Consider the following 25,604-nt stretch of genomic DNA (forward strand, 5'->3'; position numbering starts at 1 on the left):
CAGGAAGCTTTTAAAGCAGAAAGTTATAACAAACAGGAAGATGAATATCAACATAGACCAGATTCTAAAAAGTGTGTTTGAAGATAATATTAGATTACAAGCAACAGGTTACTCTGCTCACTAATTTACCTCCTAATTATAATGTCCTTTTCCTTAAAATGACCTGACTCGCGAAGATTTTGCCAGTCCTTTCCCACTCAGTTTACCTTTAGATTTAAATGCTTCTGTAAGCACAGGTAGCCAGTTGAAACACAGTGAAATAGGCCATTGGTAAAAGTCCCTATCAATCTGGGTAATGCAGCAATGTCTTTTTCAGAGAGTGTGAAAGAGTCACTAAATCAGCCTAAGATTTAACCTATTTCAAGAGGTTATCTCCTCAGTTAGAAGATCGTTTCTGAACAATCTGCTCTTAAATTCCACTGACATTTCTCCAAATTGCTAACTTTTGTTACTTTTGTATATTAGAGGAACCATGGTGTTTCTTAAAACTCTGATTAAGGGGAGAGTTATGACGCCATTTCTGCATTGATATGATGGACACAACTTTCACCTGGGCAGGGAGGCACATTTCTGTGAGTGGGATCTTCTGTGCCCACTGGTGTTGGGCATGTTCGGCGGCATGAGTGGACAACATGGCAAGAAGGCCAAGGACTGGTTTCACGGCGTTGTGAAGCCAGCTAACAATTGTCTGCTCTGCTCTGCTCATCAATGGTGGGCCGTGTTTCCCACCTTCAGACATCAGGAACCTGATTGAAAAAGATCTGGATGTCATTATAAGCCCAGCCCACCAGAATCGTCCCACCCCACTGGATCAGTTTCACAACGGCGTTATATAAGGGGTGAACTTGGCGGGCTGCATTTTGAGGGGAGCTCGGAGGTGAGTGCACAGCGCTCGCCAGGGTCGCCTGTTGAACTTCAAGGGGCAAGGGCTGCCCTCTGGTTGAAGCGATTTGGGGCGGGGGGTGGGGGGGTGTGGGCCAAAGGCTGCCCTGCAGTTGATGGTGGTGCACAATTATGTGTGGGGCGGGGAGAGGGGGTGGGTGAGGGAAGCGGCCACTCATTAGGGAAACCTTGTATCAAGTGGCCGTTCCTCCGCAACTGAGACAGTTCAGACGCAGCCACATTGATACAATTGGAGTTGGGCCTCTGGCTTATCAGCCCACTCAAGAAAGCAGACGCATCAAAGTGCTATCAAGTGCTCAAGAGCTTTTCCACCCCTTGGGCACACACTGCAAACCAATGAGCGTTTTTATTGGATGGCAGAACGGTTGGACAACTGCACATGTTGTACAATCTCCTCGCTAAATCTGGCCATGGAGCAGTCACTGGTGGAGGCTCACAGCCTCTTGCAATGTCATCATCCCAGTTTGGACCAGTCCCCACCATGGTTCAAGCTAACAGTGCAGCCTTGCAGTGTGGGTTAGGAGAATGCCTGTGCCTGAGCTGAGAGCACAGCCTGCAGTCCAATGGGCAAAGCTGCTGCCAATCGGTCAGGTGGGGTGGGGTGGAGGTGGGTGGGGTTTCGGGCATCCATGCAGGGCACTAATCTCTGGCCATCCAAGTGATGGCCAGCACTCTCCGGGATACATTAAGGTTCCTTCAGACTTAACCAGGACAGGTTCTTAGTACACCCATGCTAACACACGCATCTTTCTCTTTGATCCTGCAGGAGTACATCAGGAGAATGGAGCCTGGTGACCTAGCTGTATGCCTCATGGCGTACAGAGAGCAGAGACAATGGAGGAGAGAGTGACTGAGACACCTGTGTACACAGAGGCAGGAGCAACAACCTCAGGAAGTAGGGGTTGCTGGAGCTCCTGCACACACCCCCTCAATGAGCCATCGTTGGTCGTCACCTACCTAGACCCAGGGTCTATAGACGCCACCTTTCATCCATGCAACTCACCAAGAACCAATGTCGCCGAAGACTGCTCATGCCTAGGGAACTGGTTGGTCACATCTGTCACCTGCTGCAGAATTTGGCGCCAAGTGGACATGGAGGGCGTGGCCATGAAAGTGTCTGTGATGCTCAATTTTTACGCCAGTGGCTGCTTTCAGGCCTCCACAGCTGACCTCTATGGGATATCGCAAGCCTCCACCCACAAATGCACCCATGAGGTCACAGATGCCATCTTCATGAGGGTACACAACGTTTTGCATTTCGTCTGGGACCAAGAGAGCCAGCATGCAAAACCGATTGGATTTGCCCAGAACTCAGGGTTTCCCATGGTTGCAGGGGTGCCATTGACTGCACTCACGTGGCGTTCAGATCTCCATGGCAACAAGCCGTCAACTATGTCAACTGCAAGGGCTTCCATTCACTGAATGTGCAACCACCACAAACGCATCCTGCAGGTCTGCGCACGGGCTCCAGGAAGCGTCCATCACTCCTACATTCTCAGTCGGTCACAGATCCCTGATGTCTTCCAGGGTCCACAGAGACTGCAAGAATTGGCTCCTCGGGGACAAGGGCTGATCACAGCCGTGCAGCGGCCTCAGACTGTAGCAGAGCGATGCTATAATGAGGCTCATGCTGCAACTCGCACTGCGGTGGAACAAACAATCGGGATGCGCAAAATAAGGATCCGGTGCCTGGACAGGCCTGATGCAATACAGTCCACAGAGGGTGTCACACATCATCGTCGTCTGCTGCACCCTTTACAACCTGGCGCTCCAACGGGGAGAGGGGCTGGCTGAGGAGGAGATGGAGGAGCTGGAGGTCTCCTCCAATGAGGAGGACGTCGATGGGGATGAGGGTGAGGAGGTCCTCGAAGGCGACAATGATGGGGATGAGGCCCTCGCACTGGCCAGATGAGGCAGGCGCATCGGGAGGTCCTCACAGCTGCTAGATTTGTGGAAGATGATGACAACATACAGTGAGGAGACACCACAGATCCTCACATTGCATCTGTGAACATTTGACTCCTATCTGGCTTATGGCAGTGCAAATACCCTCTGAAAGATGGAGACACAGCGGAGGGCCTAATGTTCATTCAATTCCACGAGGATGATGATGACATGCAGTGAGGACACTCCATAGATCTTCACACAGCCTCTGTGAATGTCTGACTCCTGTCTGGCTGAGGGCAGCTCATTTGCGCTCTGTGATCAGAGTCAGATCATAGAGGTACAGCTGTGAAACTTCAAATGCATCTGATCCTTTGTCAGCCTTCAGCACCTGATTCCCTTCAGGAGCACCGAGTCACTGGCACAGATGCTGAAGAGATGGGAGGGCAGCCCCACCTCAAAGGTGCTGAGAGCACACAGAGAGAGTGAGGGAACTCTGTGGTCCCTGCCCACTACATTCAGGTAGCAATGACCAGCACCATCGAGGTGCATCATTACTGTGTCCAGGGAGTGTGAGGCTGGACCATCACTTGGTCTGAAGGCTGCACAGACACAGGGAAGAGGCCCTGGACTGAGACACCTGCCTTTATCTTGTGCAGAAAGGTTTCACATCTGAGTGACAAGAACACTGCTCATCAGAACAAGGATCCACAGGCAGGGAGACAGTCTTGGGAGTTTGTTTACAATAGTGAACATCGTGTTTTTTTTCTACATTCACAGGATGTAGGTGTCGCTGGCTGGGCCAGCATTTATTGCCCATCCTAGTTACCCTTGAGAAGGTGGTGGTGAGCTGCCTTCTTGAGCCGCTGCAGTCCATGTGGTGTAGGTACACCCACAGTGCTGTTAGGGAGGGAGTTCCAGGATTTTGATCCAGTGACAATGAAAGAATGGCGATATACAAGTAAAATGTCCTTTTTCCTGCCTGTTCCGTACTTAGTGCAAATCTGGGACGATTCCTCCCTGTGTGTGAATTGCCACACTTTGATATCCTTTGGAGGAAACCTGATTTTCCTCCACATTACTGACCCTGTGCCATTTTCCTCTGGCTTCTTTGCAGGTCAGGAATTCCTTGGGCAGAACATTCTGGCTGACATGCGGGTGGGGGAGCCCACACTCCAGTGCTTAAAATATAGGGTGAGCGTCCTGACATCAGCGCACGGCATCGCGATATTTCAGTCAGCGGGCGCGCTATGCAGTGGGACACACGCCCGCCATTAATTAAAGGCCCTTAACTTGCCAATCGTCGACGATTTTGAGGGGCCCATGCCAACTTCGGCTCTGTGCCCGGGCCCAACAGGCAGGCGGGTAAGTGAGTTTTTTTTTACAAACCTCATCCGGTGGCGGGATGAAGTTTGATATCGGAATTAAAAGCGTGTAATAAAATGTTTGTTTATTTCATTAACATGCCCCATCTTGTGTGACATTTTCACATGAGGGGGACATGTTAATTAATTTTTTATTGTTCTATTTTTTTAATATTTGCCAGCCTTTCAGCGATCTCCCTGAGGCAGCACTTGGCCTCAGGGAGATGTGCACACTCTGACAGTTGGGGAAATCCCACACCTCCCCCCCCACCACAGGAAACACATAGCCCATCAAGGGCAAAATTCTGCCCTTTGTGTGTAAACTGCACTGCTCTTCCCCACTGAGGTCGGGTTCCCCATTTTAAACAGGGGACAAAAATCAGATTTCCTCTCACACACCATTTCATCTGCTGGTGGGGGTTTTGGAAACCCATTGGAAGCCTTTTCTAACATTCAATTAAATCATGGCTGATCTGCACTGAAGTTGTATTTACCCACCCATGGTCCATACCCCTTGATGCCCTTACTCAAAAAGAATCTACCGATACTAAAGGAAAATATTGCGGAAATCCAAAATAAGAACAGAAAATGCTGGAAATACTCAGCAGGTCAGGCAGCATCTGTGGAGAGAGTAAGAGTTAACATTTTGCATTAACTCGGTTTCTCTCTCCGCAGGTGCAGCCTGATATGCTGAGTATTTTCAACATTTTCTGTTTTATTTAAAAATCTGCCGATCTCAGTCTTGAAAATTTCAATTGGCCCAGAACTACAACCCTTTATGTGAAAGAGTACCAGATTTCCACCACTGTCAAAAAAGTGCCTCCTAATTTCATTCCTTAGTGACTTAGCTTTAAATTTATTATTGTTATGATGAAAGTATAATAATTTTCAAAACATTTTTCTGGTTATTGTAAAGTAGGTTTATGGGTGTGATTGTAGTTGGGTCTGTCTGTGTGATTTAATTACATTTGGAGTCAAGTAGACTGCAAGCCTGAAATTATCAAAAGAAACTAGGTATAAAAATGTGCATGAAATGTTAATGAGTAAACGTGGACGCTGGCTGAGCATGTAATGTGTGAAGGGAACTTGCACCTTTTTTTTTTAGAAAAATAAAGGGATTGTTTGGATTTTGAATAGGTGTTAGTCTGTTTAGAACTAGCCAGATTAGCAAGGCTAAGCAGTGTGTTTATTTTTCCCAAATGTTACCGACAATATTGGCATTGTGAAAGTTTTTATATTATGAGGAAGATACAGTTTCAAGGACATTTGGAACAATAGAATTTACATATTAAAGAGAGAAAAACATATATAAAGGGGAATGGAAGGCTATATGAAGAGAGGGCCATGTAAGATCTAACAGGAGTATGTGAAACAATCTTCAAGAAGACTCCAGCCATTTGTGTATAAGTCAGCTGTGTAAAGTAACTGAAGGTGGAGAAGCCAATTGGAATTCCACTGTCAAGTAGGTACTGTATTAACTTGCTGGTTTTGTTTTAAATCTAAGATCTATTTTTAGACTGTTGCCTTAAAGGAGGTATGTAATTGAGAGTCAGGTCAATTAGGAATTTTAGGATTTGTTATAGTACTAAGTAATTGTAGTCTTATGTATGAGCTTGAAATCCTTTGATTTGTTAATAAATATTTTAATTAAATTTTTTAAATCTCTAAAGGTCTTGGTGGATTCTTTGCTTCTAAACTCAGCTCACACATCTTCTCATAATAAATACAAATTGCAAAACCATTGCAATAGCATGACCAAGTTTCCCTTTTTTTTCATTCATTCACTGGATGTGGGCTTTGCTGGCTGGGCCTGCATTTATTGTCCATCCCTAGTTACCCTTGAGAAGGTGGTGGTGAGCTGCCTTCTTGAACCGCTGTAGTCCACATGGTGTAGGTACACCCACAGTGCTGTTAGGAAGGGAGTTTTAGGATTTTGACCCAGTGATAGTGAAGGAAAGGTGATATATTTCCAAGTCAGGATGGTGAGTGACTTGGAGGGGAACTTCCAGGTGGTGGCGTACCCATCTATCTGCTGCCCTTGTCCTTCTAGATGGTAGTGGTTGTGGGTTTGGAAGGTGCTGTAGAAGGAGCCTTGGTGAATCCCTGCTGTGCATTTTGTAGATGGTACACACTGCTGCTACTGTGTGTCGGTGGTGGAGGGAGCGCATGTTTGAGGATGTGGTACCAATCAGTGGGCTGCTTTGTCCTGGATTGAGTCAAGCTTCTTGAGTGTTGTGGGAGCTGCACTCATCTAGGCAAGTGGGAAGTATTCCATCACACTCATGTCTTGTGCCATGTAGACAGTGGACAGGCTTTGGGGAGTCAGGAGGTGAGTTACTCATCGCACGCTTCCTAGCCTCTGACCTGCTCTTGTAGTCACTGTATTGATATGCTAGTCCAGTTCAGTTTCTGGTCAATTGTAACCCCCAGGGTGTTGATAGTGGGGGATTCAGTGATGGTAATACCATTGAACATCAAGTGGTGATGGTTGGATTCTCTCTTGTTGGAGACGGTCATTGCCTGGCACTTGTGTGGCACGAATGTTACTTGCCACTTGTCAGCCCAAGCCTAGATATTGTCCAGATCATGCTGCATTTGGACATGGACTGCTTCAATATCTGAGGAGTCACAACTGGTGCTGAACATTGTATAATCATCAGCGAACATCCCCACTTCTGACCTTATGATGGAAGGAAGGTGATTGATGAAGCAGCTGAAGATGGTTGGGCCTAGGACACTACCCTTGAGGAACTCCTGTGCTGATGTCCTGGAACTGAGATGACTGACCTCCAACAACCACAACCATCTTCCTTTGCGCTAGGTATGAATCCAACCAGTGAAGACTTTTCCCCGTGATTCCCATTGACTCCAGTTTTGCCAGTGCTCCTTGATGCCACACTCTGTCATCCTTGTGGATTTGGCCTACCTGGAACACATCATTTGCCACGTCATAACATTACACTCACTTGGATACTGAATACTCCTGCCAAAAGAAATAATTACTCTCTGTCTGCCCTGTCAAATCTCTCTCATTTTAAATACCTCTGCTAGGCCTCTCCTCAACAATAGAAATAAAAGTCAAAATTTAGCAATTTGTCCTCATAATCCAACCCTTTAAAGCTCTCACATCATTCCCATCATGCTGCACCTTCTCTTAAGGCCAGTATATCTTCCCTGAGGTTTGGTGACTAAAGCTGAACGCTATATTGCAGATGGGCCCTGACCAAGACTCTGTATAACTGAAGCATCACTTCCTCGCTCTTGTATTCCAGCCCCATTGAGAAAAAGGCCAACATTGCATTAGCTTTTTGATTACTTTTTCTACCTGTGCAGTGGTTGTTTGTGATTTATGTACATGGGCACTTGACCCTACCTGAACAATCAGACATTGATTCAGCGTTTGTAAAGGTTTGTAAGCAATCTGTGCTGATTTAACTTCAAATGGTGTAATTTGGAATGTGTATAAATCGCAGATCACTGAAGCACTTGAAAACATATCCTGCCCTACAGGATTCATTAAAAGCACCCAAAAACGCTCAAAAGCCATTGCAGCTTATCAAAGTTGTGGAAGCAATCTTCTGCATTCAGAGGAGATTATTAGTAATTGGAAGCACTTGGGAATTCAAGGGACTATAGGCCATCGGCAACTCTGGGTAAGAACAAGGGACACTTCGTTAGGGGGTGGGAGGTGGTGTGCTAAAGCAATAGCTAGCACTGTAAATAACAGAGTAAATGTGGCACCACTGGGAAGTAACAGTGCAGTGGAATTAAACTTAAATGTATAAAATGAAATAAAAAAGCTAACAACTCACCAACGCTCTGCGACAGCACCTTCCAAACCTGCAACCACTATTGCCTATAGGGACAGGGGCAGCAGATGCATAGAAACACCTGCAATTCCTCTCCAAGCCACACACCATCCTAACTTGCCATTCCTTCACTGTTGCTGAGTCGAAATCCCAGAACTCCCTTCCTAATAGCCCATGTCTGCTTGGCCGCTGTTCTTGAGTACCTGATCGCCAAGATCCAGGAGCTGGCAGACAATGTGGCCCAGGACAATCAAGACGACATGCACCAGCCTCCGCTAGCTGCAGCTCACCATCGGCAAGGGCGAGAAACTCAGGAAGCAGCCGGGAGGAGTCACCATAGCCCAGGGCAGGGTCCCTTCCCCAAACCCAGGCTGTGCCTGCCCAAGAATATTGCACATCCCAGCAAGGATTATGCCTGAAAGTGAGATATCAGAAAAAGGTAAAAAGATAATGAGAATAAACATTTTTGAAAGAAAATAACTTACTGCTCAATGCATGGCTAAAAACAAGAATCTTGTGGTACACCCCACCTGCCCCAGTTCTTCCCGGATCCCACTCCCTCTGCCGTAAGCCAGTAACACCTAGCACCCAGCTCTGATGGCCAGGAACCTTCCCCTACCCCTCGGGTCTGCCGGAAATGTACCAACATGGGACTGCATGTCAGCTCACAGCCCTCCCTCCCTCTCTCTCCTCCTCCTCTCTCCCCCTCCCTCCCTCCCTCCCTCTCCCTCTCCCTTCCCCTCCCTCCCTCTCTCTCCTCCTCCTCTCTCCCCCTCCCTCCCTCCCTCCCTCTCCCTCTCCCTTCCCCTCCCTCCCTCTCTCTCCTCCTCCTCTCTCCCCCTCCCTCCCTCCCTCCCTCTCCCTCTCCCTTCCCCTCCCTCCCTCTCTCTCCTCCTCATCTCTCCCCCTCCCTCCCTCCCTCCCTCTCCCTCTCCCTTCCCCTCCCTCCCTCTCTCTCCTCCTCCTCTCTCCCCCTCCCTCCCTCCCTCCCTCTCCCTCTCCCTTCCCCTCCCTCCCTCTCTCTCCTCCTCCTCTCTCCTCCCTCCCTCCCTCCCTCCCTCTCCCTCTCCCTTCCCCTCCCTCCCTCTCTCTCCTCCTCCTCTCTCCCCCTCCCTCCCTCCCTCCCTCTCCCTCTCCCTTCCCCTCCCTCCCTCTCTCTCCTCCTCCTCTCTCCCCCTCCCTCCCTCCCTCTGCCCCCTCCATCCCTCTCCCTCTCCCTTCCTCTCCCTCCCTGTCTCTCTCCCTCTCTCGTCCCTTTCTCTCCCCCCCCATCCTCTCTCTCCCTTTGTTTCCTTTATTCTTCCAAAGCTCCCATCTCTCACCATTAAGAAAATATTCCAATTTTTGTTGCATCTTAATGGATGATCCCACCTTTTTCCGCATTGAACTCCAGCTAATATTGTTTTATTCACTCTCTGTCTTTGTATCCCATTAAGTTCATGCTCCCATCTGCACAATTTAACATGCCCCATAAGGTAGTGTCATCTGCAAACTCAGATATTTCTTCATCCAAGTCATTGATAAAGACGTTGTGAAGCTGAAGACCTAATAGAGATCCTTGGAAACACCACTTGACACATCCTGTGAATCAGGAAATGCTTCTTTTGTGTCGATTCTCTACCTCCTAGCTAATTACCAACTCATCTTACAACTACATCCCAGTTCATACTTTTTCATTTTTGCTAAGGTCATGGACAGAATTTATATGTTTTCCTACTGCTGGTGATCAGTGTATTTTGTAAGTGAGGAGTGTGCATTTTCATACCACAAAGTGATTGTCACAGTTTAAATAATTCCAGCAGCAAGCTTTTTGTGGATTTAACAATAAGGAAGGTAATTATTATTACACACTTGACCTGGAGGTTCAAAAATACAACGTCTCACTCACTCGACCCATCCACACAATCACTCACACAAAGTTAAGATACAGATGAGGGAAAAATAGTACAATTACAGTTTGTGATTGTCTCAGTCTCTTTTGTAGCAGGCCTATAGTTCCTTAAATGAGTTGATGCTTTGGTGAAGTGAAGGTCTTGTAAAGCAGTGGATTTTCAGTAAGCTGTGAAGCCTCTTGTGGTTGAATGTCCAGGTGGTTGTTCTCATGTGTACTTGTAGTTAGACAGATTGGGGAGAGTCCTCCCATTTTCAAGGCATTGCTGTTTATTACCTTGCCTGCTTAGGCGACCTGCAGCAGGTTTAGTGGCTGTCTGATGGATTTCTGTCCAGGACAGTTTGCTGCTTTAAAAGCAGGCAACAAACATGGCTGTCTTACCATGTGACCTGTTACAAGTCCAAGGTCCTTTTCCAGATAAGGTGGGTGACACACATCCTGTGTGATGACTTTCGCACCTTGACAGTTTGAGACAGCCAGTGCCTTTGTATCTGAATGACCCATTCAATTTGAAATGACCCTTTTGAATTAGTTTCAGGAAAAGGCATCAAGTCAACATCAGACTGGAAAGATAAAAGCAAAATACTGCGAATGCTGGAAATCTGAAACAAAAACAAAAATTGCTGGAAAAACTCAGCAGGTCTGACAGCATCTGTGGAAAGGAAGACAGGGTTAACGTTTCGAGTCCGTATAACGTTCTGATGGAGACTCATACGGACTCAAAACGTTAACTCTGTCTTCCTTTCCATCAGACTGGAAAGGTCCTTTTGTTCCTCCTTGAAGCAGGGGAGTGTTTTAATCCACAGGAGCAGTCAGGTGATCCTCGGATAGCCATTGTTTTTGTCACTTTTGTGTTTTTTTTAAATATAGCGTATTAACTTAAAGTTCACAACATACTGGAACACGACACTAATAATCCCTTGTGCCAATCCTGAGATGAGGGTGATCCTAGTGGTATCGAGCCCAGGGTCCTGGATGGCTGATCGTGGGGAACCCGGGAGGGTGATATTAGAACCTTGGTAGGGGACAGTATCAGAGATGGACTGGGGAATGGGGGGCCTTGTGGGGAGAGGTTGGAGCCTGGGTAGGCGGTCAAAGGTCTACAGGGGTGGTATGACTTCTGGGAGGGGGTTGAATCAAAGGCTCTTGGAGCAATCAGGAGGACGGGGTGCCATCCTGTCACAGGGGATCCCCAAGCAGGTACACTGGACCCAACAGTTGGTGGAAAAGCTCTTACCTCCTAGATCGGATTGCCCTTGCCTGAGTTTAGCTGTTGGAATTCCCAAGACTTGGACAACCCAACCATCCTCATCTAAACTCAAAATGGTGAATAAAAACGATGCTTGTAACTTCATTATGCCCCCCTCATCTCACAGGAATTGGATGGGTTGGAGGAGGATGGATTGGGATTCATATATTTAACACTGAAATCTCCATTTTTTGACATTAAAATAGTCCGTCTATGTCAGAAGCATTAAAAAAGAAATATACTGCTGTACAATTCCTTCAGTTACTATTGTTTTAAAAACATCTTTGTGAAAAATTAATTTCAGGAGTTTTATAACAAATATGCAGTTCGCAAAATAAGTTAAGACAAGGTTGAATTATTTTTTTCTCTACTAGCTGTTGAAACCCTGATCCAGGATTGAGTTTCTCATTGGAATAATGGTTACCACCAGATTCTTCTATAAATCTGAACTGGTAGCCATCAGAATCTATTTCTCAGCTGTTATGAAGAAAATATGGAAAGGCAAGATATTGGAATATTAATCTTTTGTTAAATGAACGATCTGAAAAGTGAATGTTAATCAGAGCAAATTGAGCTATGCTTGATCTTTCATCTTTTTAAAATAAAGCTTCTGTCATAAAATGGTTGAAATGTTTTTCTCAACTGTGACTAATTATATTTGCCCTCTGTCACATTTGTTTGTTTATTGCATCTGGCCTGCGTTAAACTGCAGAACTAGAGATCTTTGCTTCCTCTCTTTTTCTCTCCTTTCATTAAGCGTGTCCCTTTTCTGGAATTAAACTAGCTGACTACTGCATCAGTAAGATTGTAATATTTAAATGGATTTACTGCAGATAGCGTGATGAACTTAAAACTGTTTATTAACTATTTAATATAAACAATACCATCTGTGAATTATATGCAGTAATCCAACCTTGGGTTCAACTGACGAATAAACTTCAGTTTGCTGGATTATACAAAGCCTGTTGGTAGTAATAAACACTGGTCTCACAACAACCCACAGTATGGTGATGCAAGGATTACGAAATGTCAATATGTTTTGAGTATCTACAACTAATGGGCAAGTGACCTGAATAATAGTTTCACTCCACGTTTTTACTTTCCTGAGAGAAATCATTCAGCTCTGTGATTCAAACCTAAATATTACAATGTCAGGGTGTTGTTAACATCGTTAAGTGTACCGTTAACATTTCAACTGCACTTTTCCGCTTGATGGTAAGTGGATGGTAAAATTACATACAAAGAATTTGTCCTCTTGTGTTTGCGTTCTTTGATAAGTGGTAAAGAGTTGACATTTGGAGACAACATTGTAATGTGCAAAGTGATCTAGTTCCAGATTGAAAATGGCCATTTTGAAGGGGGAAGGTGTCAGTCCTATTGCATCTCTTTTAATTTTGAGGCACACATTTTTATTTATGATCATTTTAATTTAATTGTGAGTATTCGCTTTTTGATTCATTATTTTTCCCCAACTAGGTCAGAATATGAGTGAGTTTTTAACACTTAAAAAACATGGTGAGAGGCTGGTGTATAATTTATGCCTAAAGTTGGTGAATATTTCAAGCTGTGGATATTTGCTGTGGAAGCAAAAATTAAACAAACTATCCATTTTACAGCCATCATGGGTTATACCGTCATCTCCACGAGGTCATTTTTGCATGAGCTACATCTCTCACTGTATACCTTGTAGTTAAGCAGCAAGTGCTGGTAGCATCAACAGGGGAGCTGGTTTAGAGTCTGACTCTGTACGGGAGCTGAATTTAGGATTGCTGCAGAGCTCTCGCTGAATTCAAAGTGGTTCGCAATCGATCAATTTCAGCTGTGCATGTTAATTTATCTACCTTGATCCACTCCGCTCTTCTCAACAGAAACAAGCGAGAAAGGAAAAAACCTAAAATAAAAATCGAGGAAGGAAATATTTTTTAACATCTGTTTTGAATTTTGAAAATCAGTACGAATGATGGAATTATCTCAATTCTGCCATATCCTGTGAAACAGGTTTCAGAATTTAACTGGACTGATCAATTTTATGCAGATATATATATTCTTCACTTGGTATAAGTTATCTTTTGCCTCTGATTTTCAGCTCATGTATTTATCATTCCTCTTTTTTTATTTTTTTCCCACATTCTCTGTCAGCATAGGCCAAAGAAGGATGCAATGATTGATTCGAGAATATTGAAGATGGAATGCTAGGCACCTGATTTTGATCCAAAAGCTCGATGCAGAAGGGACAGCAGCTGTGGCATCATAGGTTGTTTCCAGACTGGCACAATCCCAACTCTACCCTGGCAGCACAGATCTACAACAGCACCACTAAGGAGCTGGCACCACTAATGCAACAGCTTGGGCATCAAAAGGTAAGGTCTTTCAGTACAACAGACAGCCTTACTTTACGTCTTTGGATGCTCAAGAGGCTGAGGGAATATTGCTCTGTTAATTTGGTTTGTTAAAGGGCAATGTTTGGTGGGAAAAGGGTGAGTTTATTGGGCAGGCAGTGTCCCTGGAACAGCCGGTTGCAGAACAGCATGTACTGAGAAGGTGCCTTGATTCATGATTGCACCAAAGCACACTGTTTGCTGTTAGCAGACTTTATCTGTTGCAGTCAAAGTTTCTCTCCTTGGAGTTAACAGCGATAACTTCAATACTGCTTTCATAATAAATTGGCCCCTGTGGAAGCAAGAGCACGTCAGGACATCACAGCATGTATTTTATCTGCAAATGAAGGAGAATGACCTTGCAGGGATTGCTTGTAAAAATGGAAAATTCATTCACCTGAGAGTGCTAGCTTTGTGTTCGAGTAGATGGGCCACACAATAGTAAGTTGTTGAACTACGCCTGTGATTCCTCCATACCGTGAGTGCCTGATCTCAGATGAACAGTCAGAGGAAGGTGTTGATAGGGAGAGAGGTTTTTCAGAATGAGGAGGATGGGGGAAATGGGTCAAATTAGCCCCATGTCACTTTCTCATACCTTCTATTTTTTGGGCCAAGACTGGAACAGGCAGCTGCTTGAGAATTGTTTCCCTTGGGGGATATTGGATGGCCTGAGAAGGAACTAAAAATGAGCTTCTTCATAAGGACCAATTGAAAAAAAAAACTAATAATAGACACATTAGGTGCCAGCAAACCCAAGAAAGTTGTTCACAATTTGATTTGAACATACCAAAAATAAATAGACATATCAATTAAATTGTGAAATAACTCCACCGGAATAAAACTACACAAACTTTTCCTCCTGGTTTATAAACACCACCGCTGGTTGATTAACGTTATGTCTCAAGCAGGCTGCGACAGAATGGGAAGACCAGAGCTTTCTGGTTCCTGTTGATTGGGTGAATTCTGGACCTGTGAGCGCAGTCCAACTGGAATTCAAATGTTTGCCAACAAAATATTTGTTCATCCAAATAACACTAGCTGATGGATAATTTTTCTTCTTTTTTAATTAAAACTGGAGGGAGCAGGTAAACAGATTTCAGAAGAGTCAGGTCCCATTTCACACATTATTTAGGCACGGGAGAGTCTCAGGGATCTACACAGGAACATCGCCAGCTTTATTGTTCAGATCAGTGAAGAGCGCAAACATCCAGATGGAAATAAAATATTGGGACACAAATATATACTGGTTGCTGGGAGGATGTGTCCCTTTATGGGGAATCTAGAATTAGGGGGCACAGTTACAAAATGAGGGATCCTGCATTTAAGACAGAAATGAGCAGGAATGTCCTCTCTCAGAGGGTCACTAATCTTTGGAATTCTCCTCCCCAGAGAGCAGTGGAAGCCGGGTCATTGAATATATTCAAAGCTGAGTTAGAGAGATTTTTGACTGACAAGGGAGTCAAGGGTGGTTCAGGCAAGAAATTGGGGTTAAGGCTTCAATCAGATCAGCCAATGTTTTATTGAATAGTGGAGCAGACTCGAAGAGCCAAATGGCCTACTCCTCCTCGTATTTCTCGTGATCTTCTTTATGTAATGAATGGTCCACCATGTCATTGTATATTGCCTTCCTGAAAACACTAATATTCTTAAGGTATTCTATACAACATCAGTTCTAATGTTGATTTTTCATTGGTAACCTATGTCTTCCTACCAGCTATAAGAAAACTACATTCTGTCATAGTTACTGCTGACAAAATGCACAATGTGATGTGTTAGGCAGCTTAATCCCTGTCCCTGGACCGCGACGCATTAGCTGGTTTCAGCCAGACTGGTAGTATGATTGACGACCACAACCCAACACTAGGGAAGGAGAGAGAAAAAAAATCAGGAAAGAGTTTCTGCTCTTGGCTACAGACACTGACCTCGGATGGAAAGTGCCCATGTATGGAAAAGATGAGGAGAATCTGTTAACACTTGGGGCAGAGGTTTACATCCCATGGGCGGATGCACGCCTCACTTGATCGGGCGTAAAGTCAGATGCGATGGCGTCGGGTGAGCGTCCTGACATCATTGTGCACTCATGCGATATTTCGGTGAGTGGCGCATGGGAGAGTCAGCCGGGCACCCGCCGACAATGAAGGGGCCTGTTAAGGCCTCTAATGCGTTAATTCACCTGGGTTTTTCACAGCCCGTCTAACATTATGGTGGGTGGGCAGGCGAATTGGCCAGGCAGCCTTTGGATTTTTTGAGGAAATCTCATCCGAGGGTGGGATGAGGTTTCTGATATTAATTTAAAAAAATAAAAATGTTTGGGCAGCATTTATATAACCTATATGTTTAGGTGAGTGAGTCCGATGTGTGGACATTTTTTGTCCGCATTTTGAAATCTTTATTTGATGGCTTTAAATTCTTCAGCTCCCTGAGGTATCTCTCTGCCTTGAGGGTGCTTTCTGACATCAGCACTCACCCTCTCCTTGCCCCCATCCCGACACAGCTCAGCCTTTCAGTGCGCCTTTCATGCTGGCTGTTAATTGGCCGGCCAGCGGTCAGGGCTGATTGCGGGCCGCGGGCCATTTTTTGGCCGCTCCCAGGCCCGCCCACCACGGTCACCTGACGACCTCCAAATTCTGGCCTGTGGACCCGCTTTTTCAGAGTCGTGAAAGTGCCACAGGAACTTCCAGGATGGCCGGCGGAACTTAGATGTCCTGCCCTCTTTGTCGACTGATCCAATTTTTGCCAAAGTGGAAAGTGGCAACTCAGTGCTGAGCTCAAACAGATCCCACTTTGTCTGTCGCAAGGGGCCTTAACCCGCAGTGTGGGAGCCAACATTTTACAGAGGAGATGTAAACACTCTTGAATGGTGAATAAGATCTGTTTACCTGTCATGATCTGAAATGATTTAAGTCCTGAGCCCTTTAAAACTTGTAAAAAGTGGCTATAGGTGTCAGTGAGAATTAAAAAAAACTGCTTTATATTGCTTTGTTTGACAGGCCAGCTGGAGTAACATCCATTCTAGCAGATTCAATGATTGTTTGTTGATGTTTCCCCAAGGGCTCCTTGTGGATGATTAGCTGATTTCCAGAAGCTATAATTATCTCAACAGGGGTGGGGTTTTGAATTCCCAATTTGATTGACAAGTTAAAGAACCTATTAAAGGATTGGCTGTCTTTGATGTGGGGTGTGATTTGAAGTTTGTTTGCTTTTATAAGTGATTAAGTACTTGAGATAAAAATCTTTCATAAGTGGGTTTTTTATTTTACTATTAAGTCTTTCCAGTCAGACCTGTATTAGATTGTTTAGAACTTTCATTTCATCTCCACGTGGCTTTTGAAGTCTGCCCCAGGTGGACATGAGTTGGCATGGTGGCATAAAGGACCATAGGGGGTGGCTGGGGGAGGCAGGAGTTGGCATGAGGGTCTAAACAACCATGGCTTGTGGGTGAGAGGGCATGACTTGGCATTGAGGGTATAAGAAGCTATGGGGAGGTGTGGTTGGAGGGGTGAGGACTGAGGGCTAGAGGGCCTGCAATCTTATAACTCAAATGGGGTGATGTCCCAGCAAACCAAGACAGGCCTTCTAACCAGCCCACCTCAGCACTTGGCCACTGACTGTGACCGACTGTGTTGTGCTTCCGAGGCGGATGAACTCAACTCTATCCCACACCTGCCCTCCCAGAGCAAAGATTGCAACATTAGAATTTAGGGATAATGCACCTCTAGTTGAGGGTGTGATTTTCATCTGTTGGTGCCTTTCAGACAGTTTTGGTCCCTTGAAACTCCCCGTGCTAAATTCACACGAAATATCACCCGGAAATATGTTGGTTGTGCAGTCATTTGACTGCAGCATAAACATTAATAGTCCATTTTTCCAGAACGATAATGAAAATAAGTTGATAGCCGCAGATGTCGTCATCAATTTGGCATTGGGCTCAGTGGGCAGCACCCTCAACTCTGAAACATAAAGCTTCAAATCCTACCCCAGGCCTGGGATTTTCGGGACTCGCCGCGAGGGATTTGGTGGGCCAGCCAATCGTCCGTTGACTTTTGGCAGGGAATGGACGACCCTGGCGGTGGGCGGGGCTGGAAAAATCCCACCCCAGGTCATGACCTCAAATGTCAAAGCTGACATTCCAATACAGTACCGAGCCAATGGTCAGAGGTGCCATTTTCAGACAAAACGTTAAGTCCGCCCTCGCAGGCGGATGACACTCTTTTGAAGAAGAGCAGGGGACAAGTTACCCCAGCCTCCTGGCCAATGTTTATCCTTCAATCAAAATCTCAAAAACAAATTATCTGGTCATTATCACATCGCTGTTTGTGGGATCTTGCTGTCGGCAAATTGGTTGCCACACGTTCCACTTTACAACAGTGACTACACTTCAAATTCAAAAATTACTTCATTGGCTGTAAAGCACTTTGGGATGTCCTGTGATCATTAAAGGTACAATGGAAATGTAAGTCTTTATGGTCAAGCTAGAAAGTTATGCAATTTACCAGCAGAGGGAATTCCCACATAAAATTAAATATTTTTGGTGCAGGAATGACCTTCATCTCCAAATAATCTCATGACACCCAGCAGCAGGGGAGCACTGTCCGACAGTGAGGGAAGCCTGAAAATGGTTTTCTGGCAACTTCTACCAAATCAGGCAATGCCATTTCTGAGCCGCAGCATCAGTTCAGGTTGACGCCATCAAGAAATGAAAGGTGGGATTGATAAGGCTTCACAGGCAGACTGGAACAGGAGGGCGACACTCACACTGCTAACCCTTCAGACCACATTCTGGACAGGGACTGTGACAATAATGGCATAAATATGAGAAATCAGAGTGGGAGTAGGCCACTGAGCCACTCGATCCTGCTCTGTCATGAACTTCTACATCACTTTTCCCACCTAACCCATATATTCCTTGATTCCCTTTAGTGCCCAGAAGCCTACAGATCTCTGTCCTGAATATATTAAACGACTGAACATCCACAGTCCTCTGGGATAGAGAATTCCAAAGATTCACAACCCTCTGGGTGAAGAAAGCTCATATCTCAGTACTAAACAGCAGATCCTTTATCCTGAGTCTGTGCCTCCTAGTTCTAGACTAAATTATTGTTAAACCATTAGTTTATTTGTCAAGCTTGTTATAAAGAAAACATTTGTATCTACATCATGTTTCGAATATTGATGTAGTAGCACAGCTTCCCCTAATCACCTTCACTGGTTTCATTACTCTTCATACCCGAAGGTTGCACTAACCATTTAAAAAAGAAATTGGCACCTTGACTGATGAAAATTCCGGATTACATTTGGGGGACTTGGAAGTGATTTATTCCATTATTTCAGTCATGGTGTAATGGCAAGAGTTAAGCTCTGAGTTACAATTGAGTTTTTCCTTTCTCACTGCAGAGAAAGGGAGATCAATGCAAGCAGACAGCTGACCCTTCACTGCTGAGGTCAGGAAAACTGGAATAAGAATTTCTAATGACAAAACCTCCAGCTCTGGAGCAAATAAGAGGTGGTAGGACCTGATTTATGTGCGCGGAATCATTATTTCATACTCTGTATCATGTCATAGGAGATGGATCAGAAACATCTGTTGCTGACTGTGTAAGCCTAAGAAAAGAATCTGTAAAAAATGTAATTTGTTGATCAATGGTGTGTGTCTGGACTGTTAGCAGCTCCTTGAATTCATGTAAGTCACTTGCTGTGTAAAATTTGATTATTTTCATGAAAGCACGAAGCACTTTCCATCATCCTCCTGTTGATTCCATGTAAGACCCACTCTTTCAGAGGGTGGCTGTCATGTTTCTTGCAGTCTCTTGTGGCACTTGAGCAGCATTCTTGGTCAAAAAGTGCAGAATGGAGGCTGGATTAACCTGATTTAAACCGCACGGAATATCACGCACACTGCAGCTGAACTGGAAAGAGTGATCCACAGGTGACCTCTATAGGCTAACTGGAATATTACAGAGACTCTCTGCGGAACATCTCCTAGGAACCATGCTGTTACATTTTTTTTATTGAAAATATCTATTATTCACAACTTGATGTTCTTTTGCCAGTTTTCTCTCCTGAAGGCTATTGATTCCACTGCAGTAAACTCCACCAGATGCCAATCACTCCACCACTCTCCCTCTACAGTACCTCACTAAGGGATCAATCATCATGTGTTAGCTTAAACAGTGATTGTTGGAAGGCCATTCCTTCTGAAAGAGACAAAATCCATCTGATCCTATGCTCTAAAAAGATCACATGTTTGCAGTTTGCAGTATGTAACAGGAAAAAAAAGAATGTGCATTTATGTAGCTGCTTTCACATCCCTCAGCACCTCACGATCTTTGTTTACTTCGGACAGATGATTGTTCTGGCTTGTTACCCTAATGCTGTTAATGTCCCCTTTCTCCTGCATTGTTTTTATTCCATTTCAGCCGCAAGTACAGTAAATGCATGAAATCTAGTGGGGGTAGAGTTACTGCTTGGGGCATAATCGGGAAACTTATTTGCATAATCACATGTAAAATTTGCCATGAAGCAGTACAATCGAGCAGTGTAATAGAATGCAATTATTTCTTTTTCTCCTTTCCAGGCAAGGTATCTCTCGGTATAATTAGAAGTGATAACTTGATGCAGTTTTATTAACACAGCTACAAATGGCTTTACCACCAATCCTGAGCATTGATGATTAGAATCCCTGGTCCTCCATCTGTGAGCAACCTGATGTAAAATCCCTGGAAATGACTTTAAAAAATGATACCAGACCATTTAGTAGTTTCACTGATGTGCATTAGTAAGTTTTGTAGTAAATTAAATATTTTTTTGATCTGAACGACATGTTTAAACTGTGCCTACAGCTGTCTGTGTGCTGAAGAAAATGAAGAGCCTTTTCATGAAGCAGCAGAATCCCCGTGAGGCTCACAATGTCCACCTAGGAGCGTGGCCAGTTTTGTGGGTGGGGGCCTGATCCTGGCAAATTGAATCTTGAACCCCCTTTAAAAAATCCTAGAAATCTCGAATGTGAGCAGTTCCGGGCTGAAGAAGAGTCACACGGACTCAAAACGTGAACGGTTTCTCTCGCCGCTGAAAGCTATCAGACCTGCCGAGTTATTCCAGGCATTTTCATTTCAGATTTCCAGAATCGGCAGTATTTTGCTTTCCCTTCTGGCGACAAAAGGCACCCATCACTCATAAGGGATTATGCAAACACGTTGCAGGTTCATTTATTTAGACTAGGCACATGAACATATACACATTGGCGGAAAGCTTGAGGACTTCAGCAGCAGAGCTGCGTGTGCTGTATTCTGCTCGCAGGCCAAAGTGAAACTGACATTGGATCGCATGACACACTTCCTCCCTAGTGGCAGCATGCTGTTAGGAAATTGAGATCGTTTAAGTAAGTTATATTTGCATTTGTGGATGTTAGGAATGAGTTTTAGCTTTAACATTTAAGTTTGATTTGTATTTCTGTATCTGTGCGTTAAGAAAGGTCAAATGGAGTTTTAGTTTCACTTTAAAAAGGTGCTTGCATATCTAATGAGGAGTTTTACGACTCCTGTAAAGTTAAACATGCAAGCGTAGAAGGATTGGACTGTTGCCTAGCAACAGGGGCCCAGAGAGGCAGATCCCTCCCACAGACACACGCAGAAGAAGGAAAACAAAAGTGTGTTTTGGAAGCTGTTTGAGTGCAATTGGTTCTGAAAGTTGCTGCCAGGAGAGACTGGAGCAAAGAGGACAGATAGCCAGTCCCAAGCTAATGAGAAACCCCAAAAATTCAGGGGAGTGTAAGAAGAGATAGTCCAAAGAAGACCTTCTTGTCAAAGAATGGATAGGAACCTGGGAAAAGGTTCTGTTAAGTGAAGTTAAGAGTGAAGGGCAGACAGAAAGGCTCCAAGCTTCCAGTTTAAAGAGACAAAAGCTGCAGAAAGCAGATTTAAAGTGAGAACAGCTTGAAGGAGCAAGAAGGTCCAAAGAGACAACTGCAGGTCTACTGCTGGTGTACTGTTGATGGCTGAGGCAGAGAGACAGAGTGTGTGGAAGACAGCTTGAATGTATGTGGTGAGCCAGGGAAGAGGAACATCAGAAGGAGAGCTCAAAACCCTGGAAGTAAACCCTTGCTAAAGGTGTCTGAGAGAAAGTGTGGGTTTGGGAGAAGATTCCAAGGCGAGGTCTTGTAATGGTATCCTTGCCTGGAGGTTTCTTTAATTGCTCACAGTGATCTGTGGGGTTGCCATTTTTGGATGTTGTTTCTAGTTTCATTTAGGATCTTGTCCAGGATGCGATGGGACTGTACAGTGGTTGAGGAGCTGGAATGGATCTGATTTGTCCTTGGTTACGCCTCACTATTGCGCCTTTGTGTGTGAGGACTTCATAGGACCTTGGTTCTGAACAAATCCTTGTCACCTCGGTGGGTTGCTACATACCTTCTGTTGGATCCTGAATGTGAACTTCTTGTCCCAACTATCAGCTTGGCAATTCTGTACCTGGATTTTTATCATGCATGTTGGTCATCTTCACTTGCAGTTTTAAAAGTTAATCTCTAGTTTCTGAGAGAGTAGAATGGGTAAGAGTAGGCAAATTGATACATGCTAGTCTGCTAAACATCAGCTCTGTTGATGATGGTATAGTTGCACTTAAAAGTGTCGCTCTCAGACGTAATTTTGCAATATGTAGATCTTACTTGGTCTGTCTACATTTGAGAAATAGAGATTTCATAGTGTGAATCATTCGTTCAGCTAGGCTGTTAGGTCTAGGGTAATAGGGAGAAGAAGTAGTGTGATTGATATTCCACTTCTCACACATATCCTGAAACAGATTACCAAACATTTGCAGACCGTTATCCGTAGCAATCTCTCTGGGCACCTCAAATAAACTGAAAATAGGACTCAAAGTGTGCATGACTGTTGTTTAATGTATTATGCAATTATTGAATAATGTGGTGCTTGGTAAAGTAGTCAACAATAACGATGAAGTCAGTGCCGTGGACATGAAAGTGGTCAGATGCGACTTTGGACCAAGGATGGGTAAGAACTTCATATGGAATCAGTGGTGCTTTGTGCTGAATTGGTATATGCTTTTGACATACCTTGTACTTCTTGACAATGACTTCAATGTAATCAGGACTGTAGTGCTGCCAGAGATCGCCGGAGAACCATTCCAACTCCTATTCAAAGCAGGCTTCTCCAACTCAATGCAACCTGCCAAACTTGTTAGAAATTCAACTGACTTATATTTTTAAAATGCTGTAAAGCTGCTCATCCAATCACAGGCTGGTTCCTCCCTGCATTTGCTGCTGATAGGCTCACTAGTGCAAATGCAGAGAGAAACTAGCCTGTGATTGGACGAGCAGCAAAGAGTGGGAAGGTAAGTTTGAAGGTAAGTTCCTGGGCCTGGAGAATGAGGCAGCTGGAGGGGTGTGGCCTAGAAGGGTCAGTGTGGAGCGTGAGGCAGCCGGAGCAGGGTCTACTGGTGTTTGACAAAGTGAGTGACTGGAGACTGTGAGACAAAGAATGTGAGGGAGTGGAGGGGGGAAGAGTGCAAGGACATAGAGGAAGAAAGATTGGGAGGTGGTGGGGGAAGAGAGAGAGAATGTGGGGGGTGGGAGGAGAGTGTGAGGGGAGAGCGTATGGGGGAGAGAGTTTGGGGATGGGGAGTAGAGAGAGTGTGAGGTGTGGAGGGAGAGAGAATGTGGGAGGAGAGAGAGTGTGGGGGATGGGAAGAGACAGTGTGCGGAGGTGGGGGAATGAGATTGTGAGGGGGAGAGAATGTGGAAGGTGTGAGGGGTTGGGGGAGAGAGAATGACAGGGTGAGGGGAGAGAGAGTGTGAAGGGGTGAGGGGAGAAAGAGTGTGAATGGGAAGGGGAAAAGAGAGAGAGAGTGTGAAGGGTGTGAGAGAGAGTGTGAGGGGGTTGGGGAGGGAGAGAGTGTGAGCTGTGGGAGGAGAGAGATTGTGGGGGAGAGAGTGTGGGGGTGGGGGGAAAGAGAGTGTGAGGGAGAGGGTTGAGTGGGTGTACAGGGTGTGGGAGAGAGAGTGTGAGGGGTTAGGGAGAGAGACAGTGACAAGGTGAAGGGAGAGAGTGTGTGCGGGGAGAGGGAGCATGTAGGTCATCTTGGGGGAGAGAGCATGTGAGGGGGATGGGGAGAGAAAAATGGGGTGGGTTGGGGGAGAGAGTGGGGCGGAGAGAGTGGGGATGAGAGAGAATGTGGGGGGCAGAGAGAATATGGGGCTATGTGGAGAGAGTTTGGGGGTAGAGTTTAGGGGACAAGGGGGAGACAATGTATGGGGGGGCAGGGAGAGAGAGCTCGTGAGTGGGAGGGGAGAGAGGGTGTGAGGGAATGGGTGAAGAAGGAGTGCGAGTGGAAGTGGGGAGACAAAGTGTGGAGGGTGGGGGTAGAGAGTTTGGGGATAGACAGTGTGGGGGGGAGAGAGGGCAAGTGTTGGGGAGAGAGAATGTGGGTAGTGTGGAGAAAGAGTGTGGGGATGGAGAGAGAATGTGTGGGGGGAGAGTGTTGGGGGAGAGAGGGAGAGTGTGACAGGGTGAGAGAATGTAGGGGGTGTGGAGAGAGTGTGTGGGTGGGTGGAGAGGGAGTGTTGGGGGGATGGAGAGAGAGTGTATGGATGGAGAGTGTCGGAGGGGGGGGGCAGAGAGAGAGAGTGTGTGGAGGGAGAGTGTCGGGGGGAGAGTGATTCATATTAATTCCTTGGCTGTGTTGGCCTGGGGATGTGAAACTCGGTTTAGTGTTTGTATTCACTGCTGGTAGCTTTACATGGAATTTACAGCACAGAAACAAGTCATTTGGCCCATCCCATCTATGTTGGTGTTTATGTTGCACACAAGCCTGCTCCCACCTTCCTTGATCACACTATCAGGGTAACCTTCAGCTTCTTTCTTCCTTGTGTGTTTATCAAGTTTCTTGAATGTATCAATACTAGAATCATAGAATCGTTACAGCACAGAAGGAGGCCTTTCAGCACATTGTCTCTGTGTCAGTTCTCTGGAATAAAAACTCAACTAGTCCCACTCCTCCACCTTTCCCCTGTAGCCATATAAAATCTTCAGGTAATTATCCAGTTCCTATTTGAAAACCGCAATTGAATCTGGCTTCACCACATGCTTAGGCGGTGCATTCCAGTTCCAAACCACTTGTTGCATAAAGAAGTTTTTCCTCATGTCACCTCTGGTCCTTTTGTTAATCGCCTTAGGATTCTTGACCTTCTGCCAATGGGAGCAGTTTCTCTCCATTTATTCCATCCAGACCCTTCATGATTTTGAACTCGTCTAATAACCTCCTCTCAACCTTCTCTCCTCCAAGGAGAACAGTCCCAGCTACACCAATCTATCCACTTAAGTCAGTTCATCCTTGGAACCATTCCTGTAAATCTTTCCTGCACCCTTTCTGAAATCTTCACATCCTTCCTGTTGAGACTGAACCAGTGTTTTATGCAGGTTCATAACTTAACAATTTATTCGCGTATGCACTCAGGTCCCACTGCTCCTGCTTTCCCTTTAGAATTGTAACCTTTATTTTAGGAAACCTCTGACCAAAATGTATCACTTCCCTAGAGTGAATTTCATTTGCCACTTGTCTGCCTGTTCCATTAGCCTGTCTATATCCTCTTGAAATCTGTCACTAACCTCCTCACAGTTCACAATGCTTCCAAGCCTTGCCTCATCTTCAATTGTTGAACTTGTGCCCTGTACACCCAGGCCTAGGTCATTAATATAAATCAAGAAAAGCAGTACCCCCTCTTTCACCATCACCCAGTCAGAAGTAAGTAAAGTTTCCTGTAATTCATGTTTTCAATAGGCTTGAATTAAATAATTAAACTGTTGCATAATGAAATTCTAACTATGTAAAAGAACAGTGATTCAAAATACCACATGGTTCAAAATAAAATGCCTACCGCCTACCAGCACTAATATTTTTCACTTAAAAAGCGCAGTTTATAGATTTTTGGGGCTCAAACGATTAATACATAGGAAAACAACATAATAGTAGATTTAGGGATGATATAGCCAACACATTTTCTTAGACCTCCTGCAGGTCAAACTTTGCCACTACACCTCTGAATGTAATCGTTCATATCTGGCCAATAGACTGTCTCTTTTGTGAGTCTTCTTGTCTGATCTATGCCCATGTGTG

This window comes from Carcharodon carcharias, chromosome 19, assembly GCF_017639515.1.
Source record: "Carcharodon carcharias isolate sCarCar2 chromosome 19, sCarCar2.pri, whole genome shotgun sequence".
In the NCBI taxonomy this organism is placed as follows: Eukaryota; Metazoa; Chordata; class Chondrichthyes; order Lamniformes; family Lamnidae; genus Carcharodon; species Carcharodon carcharias.